The 6,314-nt window shown below is 51.9% G+C and overlaps 1 non-coding gene across 1 annotated transcript; it reads right to left on the minus strand.

The window, feature by feature from the left end:
- Window positions 1-3,651: 3,651 nt before the first annotated feature.
- trnae-uuc (transfer RNA glutamic acid (anticodon UUC)) lies at window positions 3,652-3,723 on the minus strand. The gene has a single exon. It is a non-coding gene; the product is annotated as a tRNA-Glu (tRNA).
- Window positions 3,724-6,314: the final 2,591 nt, after the last annotated feature.

A 6,314-nucleotide genomic window follows, 5' to 3' on the forward strand; every position in this document is an offset into this window, starting at 1 on the left:
AGGGCAAAGGTCGAAAGGTCATCAACCGGACCATCGGGTACAGGGACCCCATCACGAGGCCTCATTGAAGGAGGCCCTGGAAAGCGGCAAAAAAGGATAAAAATAGACACTTGGAGCCCATTGAGAGCGAAGACCTGATGTAGGAGGTGACCTTGACCATCCAAAGGCTGACCAGAGAAAGGAGCTGCCAGCGAGACCCCCCCCCCCCTTTGTGACGACGGAGCAGGCAGGCTCCGGGATCGGACCCACCCATCGGACCATCTTTGTGGGAAGTATAACCGAATCCTGGGTGTTTCTTCTTGGGTTAATAAAGATTGTTGAACTTGTATTCATGTTTGTCCTTTGTTCTCCTCACTATTAAAGACACCTAGGTATCCAGAGGGCAGGTAGGTGAAGGGAGCGTCTCGGATATTTACAGGGAACTTATGGGGTCGGAGGAGACGCAGACCGAGGAGCTGAAGTGCAAGTGGGAGGAGGAGCTGGGAGGTGATACAGAGGATGGTCTATGGGCCGACGTGTTGAGTAGAGTCAACGCGTCCACAACATGTGCCAGGCTCAGCCTGATACAATTCAAGGTTGTTCACCGGGCCCACATGACAGTGGCCCGGATGAGCAGGTTCTTTGGGGTGGAAGACAGGTGAGCAAAATGCGTGGGAGGACCAGCGAACCATGTCCACATGTTCTGGACATGTCCGAAGCTTAGGGGATTCTGGCAGCGGTTTGCGGACGTCATGTCCACGGTGTTAAAAACAAGGGTGGCCCTGAGTCCAGAGGTGGCGGTTTTCGGGGTGTCGGAAGACCCGGGAATCCAGGAGGAGAAAGAGGCAGACGTTCTGGCCTTTGCTTCCCCGGTAGCCCGGAGACGGACACTATTAGCTCGGAGGGACTCAAAGCCCCCGAAGTCGGAGACCTGGCTATCGGACATGGCTAGCTTTCTCTGTCTGGAGAAAATCAAGTTCGCCTCGAGAGGGTCACTGTTAGGGTTCGCCCGGAAGTGGCAACCGTTCGTCAACTTCTTCGCGGAGAATTAATCGTCAGCAGAAGGGGGGGGGGGGTAGTTTAGCTTGGAGTAGGGGGTTACTAAAGGTGGGACCTGTAAGGCAGGAAGCAGGCTTTTTGCACTATGTTTATAGATTCATGTACATTGTTTATTTTGTTGTTGTTGTAATACCCAAAATACCTCAATAAAATGTTTATTAAAAAAAAAGACACCTAGGTACAACCTTTGAGTAAGTGAACTGGGCGAAAGTATCTGAATTGGACATATACAACACCGGGCATAGACAACAAGTGTCTATTTTTATCCTTTATTGCCGCTTTCCAGGGCCTCCTTCAATGAGGCCTCGTGATGGGCATGAGAGATTCCTGGTCAGCTGTGATTGGTGCTGAGCAACAGGCCAGCGGCCTGCCCTGGGAATAATTGGATACAGTAACAACCCTGCTTTAGTGTCGCACTAAATGAGGGATGGAAGTAGAAAATCATGTCCCTTGTTCGCGATTTTACCGTTTGCGACTTTCCACAGGGACGTCATCCCCCTTCCCACCACGTCCCCCCGTATGCATGGGTCTTTACTAAATTCACGGATGAGACAGAATTCGGAAACATTGCCAACTGGGAGGAGGATAGTGTCATGTACTTCCTGTTCGGATATTTCACAAATATAGAATAATTTGTGCCACTTTGCCACTCGTTTCTGTACCTTTTTGACTCCACAGGAGTGGACAATCTTTCACTGGTTAATTCCCACAGCAACGCCTCATAAACAGAGTCAACTTGCCTGGTCTGAATTTAAACAAAACCTTGGCGGTTAACTGTACCCTGGTGCATTCCCCATGTCTATGGCAACGCCTCGACCTATCAGATTCCACTTGCTGACCAATCAACAATCTCTCCCCCTGCAGTCAAAATTGTTGCTACGTACAACATGGCTGAGCTGAGTGCCACCTCGACCCCACATTCCCGCTGACCCCCCAATAACCTTTCACCTCCCCGTCATTAATCGAGAATCTATCCACTTCTGCCTTAAAAATATTCGCAGATTCCGCTTCCCCCGCCTTCTGAGGAAGAAAGTTCCGGAGGCTCTCGACCCTCTGAGAGAAAGAATATTCCCTCATCTCCGTCTGAAATGGGCGACCCCCTTATTTTTAAACAGTGACCCCCTTCCCCAGTTCTAGATTCTTCCACAAGAGGAAACATCCTCTCCACATCCACCCTGTCGCGACCCCACCTCAGGATCTGAAAAGTTTCGATCGAGTCGCCTCTGAATCGTCTAAGCTCCCAGCGGGATACAAGCCCGGCCTGCCCCACCTTTCCTCATCGGACCACCCGCCCGTTCCTGGTGTGAGTCTGGTACACCTTCTCCGAACTGTTTCCAACACATTTCCATCCATCCCCAAATAAGGAGACGGACGCCGTCCACAATACTCCAGATGTGGGCTCACCACTGCCCCGTCCAACTGATGCACAAACTCCCCACCTTTGTATACAATTCCCTTCACAATGAACGATAATGTTTGAGATATGGGGAAAGATTGGCTAGGCTGGACTGTTTTCCTTGCTGCAGCGAAGGCTGAGGGGGGACCTGACAGAGGTGCAAAAGATTATGAGGAGCATATATAGGAGGGATAGGAAGGCACTTTATCTATTGGTAGAGGGGTCAATGCAAGGGGGGCATTGATTCAAGGTAATAGGTAGATGGCGAAGGGGGGAGTTGAGGAGAAGCTTTTTCATTCGGAGGGTGGCGGGAGCCCTGAACTCAGTGTCTGAATGGGAGTTGAGTCACTAACTCTCATAACATTGAAGACGTATTTAGCTATTCACATGGGGCTAAGTGCTGGAAACTGGCATTAGTGCAGTCAGATCTTTATAGACCATCTTTATACATGATGGGCCGAATGGCTTCCGTTCTGTGCTGTAAGCGTTTATGAATTTGTGAGTTATAGAATTTACAGTGCAGGAGGCCATTCGGCCCATCGAGTCAGCACCGGCCCTTGGGAAGAGCACGCCAGCTAAGCCCACGCCGCCACCCTATCCCCGTAACCCCGTAACCCCATCCAACCTTTTTGGACACTAAGGGCAATTTAGCATGGCCAATCCACCTAACCTGCACATCTTTGGACTGTGGGAGGAAACCGGAGCACCCGGAGGAAACCCACGCAGACACGGGGAGAACGTGCAGACTCCGCACAGACAGTGACCCAAGCCGGGAATCGAACCTGGGACTCTGGAGCTGTGAAGAAACCGTGCTAACCACTGTGCTACCGTGCTGCTGAATCTAAAACATTCTATTGGCTTTCCTAATTACTTGCAGACTAACCTTTTGCGATTCATGCATTATGACTCCCAGATCCATCTGCACCTCAGAGCTCTGTTGTTCCCTTTGAGATTTGGTGTCCGTGTGAATCTGACCTGATGAGTGCAAGACGCAAAGCTTCAACAGCATGTCTCTTTTTTCAAGTTTTCTCTTTTTTCAATGCTCAAGTTTTGCTTTACCAAGTGGGACACCAAGTCCAAAAAACAGTTTGAGATTGGAATTGTTAAATTAATGCTTTAAGTGTAAAAAATAGTTTGAGATTGGAATTATTAAATTGGTGTTAACTGTATAATTAAGATGACATTGTGCCAGTACCTAGCTGGGGGCAAAAATGTAATTCCCATACCGGGAGTCGAACCCGGGCCGCCTGGGTGAAAACCAGGAATCCTAACCGCTAGACCATATGGGAAGTCGAGAATTTGCCGGGCGCAGACGCTATACGAGGCTACGCAGTGGCCTAGTCAGGCAGGCTTTCTGATGACGTAATCCTTCGCAGTCGCTCAAGCCAGCACCTTTTCGCAGCGCCGGGGCTGGGCAGCGCCTTGAGTGAGTCAAGTTTCTCCAGCCCCAGCATTTTTAATCGATTTCAATTCATGGATCTGTGCGTACATGTATATGTAGATATATTTCAAATCCCGTCCTTCGGCCGCCCGCTCTCACCGTCATGGCGGAGTTTGTAGTCCCCCGCTCCCCGTTGCCGCCTCTCCTTGGCCTTCTGGCGGCGGGGCGCGGACTACAACTCCCAGGGGGGCTCCGCGGCCGACGGTTTGGGCATGCGCGGAGTAGTGGCGCGAGAGGGAACCTGAGCATGCGCAGAGACGGCAGCCCGGCCGGCTGTCGCGCCTGCGCGCCGACGGCGGGCGAAGTGGGGCGTGTTTCAGTGCCAATGGAAGGGCCCACTTGCTCTTCTCTCCCCACAATGCACCGCGGTGAGCTACCCATAGTCAGATTTGGGGACCTTGTTTTATTTTAAAATGTTTGCCCACGCCCGCCCCTATTGGTCTGTCCACTCATTCAAGGGACGTGGGGCATCGCTGGCCGGGCCCAGCGTTTTTTATTGCCCGGTCCCTAATTGCCTCTCAAGAAAGTGGTGGGTGAGCCGCCATTTTGAACCATTGCACTCCCTCTGTGCGGTGTAGGTACACCCACAGTGCTGTTAGGGAGGGAGTTCCGTGTTTCTGACCCAACGACAGTGAAGGAACGGCCGATATATTTCCAAGTTCGGATGGTGTGTGTTTGGAGGGGGGTGCTCGGAGGGGGAACTTGCAGGCGGGTGTTCCCCATGGCGTCTGCTGCCCTTGTCGTTCCAGGGGGTAGAGGTGGCGGGTTTGGGCGGAGCTTGTCGAAGGAGCCTTGGCGAGTGGCTGGCGTGCATCTTGTAGACGGCCCACCCGGCTGCCGCTGTGCGTCAGTGGTGGAGGGGGTGGATGTTGAAGGTGGGGGTTAGCGTGTCAATCGAGCGGAGTGAGTGGTGGGGGGGGGGGGTCTGCTTTGTCCTGGATGGTGTCGAGCTTCTCGAGTGTTGTCGGAGCCGCGCTCATCCAGGCGAGTGGGAGAGTCCATCACACTCCTGACTTGTGTCCTTGTAGATGGTGGACAGGCTTCGGGGGGAGTCAGGAGGTGAGTTACTCTCCGCAGGATTCCCAGTCTCTGACCTGCTCCGGTAGCCACAGTATTTATACGGCTGGGTCCAGTTCAGTTTCTGGTCAATGGTAAGCCCCAGGATGTTAATTGTGGGGGTTTCAGTGATGGTAATGCTATTGGAAGTCAAGAGGCGACGGTCCGAATCTCTCTCGCATTGAAGATGGTCATTGCTTTGCAGCTGTGTGGCACTAATTAATCGGCCGAGTGCCAGGCCTTTGCCCCTTTTCCAATGCCAAAGTGGGACTGAGAGCAGAGGGAGCTGCGTATGTCTACACAAGTTGAACCGGTGTACAGATTCTTCCTACCAAAATGGATGACGTCACACTACTAGAACCATGGGTAGCACACGTGGTTAGCACGGTGGCTTCACTGCGCCAGGGTCCCAGGTTTGATTCCCCGCTGGGTCACTGTCTGTGCGGAGTCTGCACGTTCTCCCTGTGTCTGCGTGGGTTTCCCCCGGGTGCTCCGGTTTCCTCCCACAGTCCAAAGATGTGCAGGTTAGATGGATTGGCCATGTTAAATTGCCCTTAGTGTCCAAAAAAGGGGTTATGGGGATAGGGTGGAAGTGAGGGCTTAAGTGGGTCGGTGCAGACTCGATGGGCCGAATGGCCTCCTTCTGCACTGTATGTTCTATGTATACGGAAAGAGGCCCTTCAGCCCATTGTGTGTGGATTGGCCCATTAAGCACCTATTTATTTGAATCCCATTTTCCAGCACTGTGGCATATCAAGTGCTCATCTGAATACTTGTTAAATGTTACGAGGGTCTCTGCCTGCAACACCCTTTCAGGCAGCGAGTTCCCATTCGCAGCACCCTCTGGGTGGAAAAGGTTTTCCCTCACCCCCTCTAAGCCTTAAATATTGACCCCTCCGCCAAGGGGAAAAGTTCCTTCCTGTCCCTCATAATTCCGTAAACCTCTTGCTTTCTCTGCTCCAAGGGAAACAACCCCGGCCTATCCAGCCTCTCTTCACAGCTGATACACTCCAGCCTGGGCGATATCCCAGTGAATCTCCTTCCTCTAGCGTGGCGACGAGAACAGCACACAGTGGGGCCTAACCAGCATTTTATACAGCTCCATCATAACCTCCCTGCTCTTATATTCTGTGCATAGGCCTTCTTAACCACCTTATCCGCTGCCTTCAGGATCTAAGGACCTGCACCCCAAGGTCCCTCTGGACTTCCGTTCGTTAGTCCTCCCAAAGCGCCTGACTCTCGATGTTACTAAACTAATCTGCCACATCTCACCAGCCTGTTTCTTCCTTAAGTATATCATCAGAGCTGCACATTATCTGCAAACTCTGAATTTACCACAATGGCTTCGTTAGACTTTTAATTCCGGGTTTTTAAGTTGAACTC

Source organism: Scyliorhinus torazame, chromosome 22 (genome assembly GCF_047496885.1).
Source record: "Scyliorhinus torazame isolate Kashiwa2021f chromosome 22, sScyTor2.1, whole genome shotgun sequence".
NCBI lineage: Eukaryota > Metazoa > Chordata > Chondrichthyes > Carcharhiniformes > Scyliorhinidae > Scyliorhinus > Scyliorhinus torazame.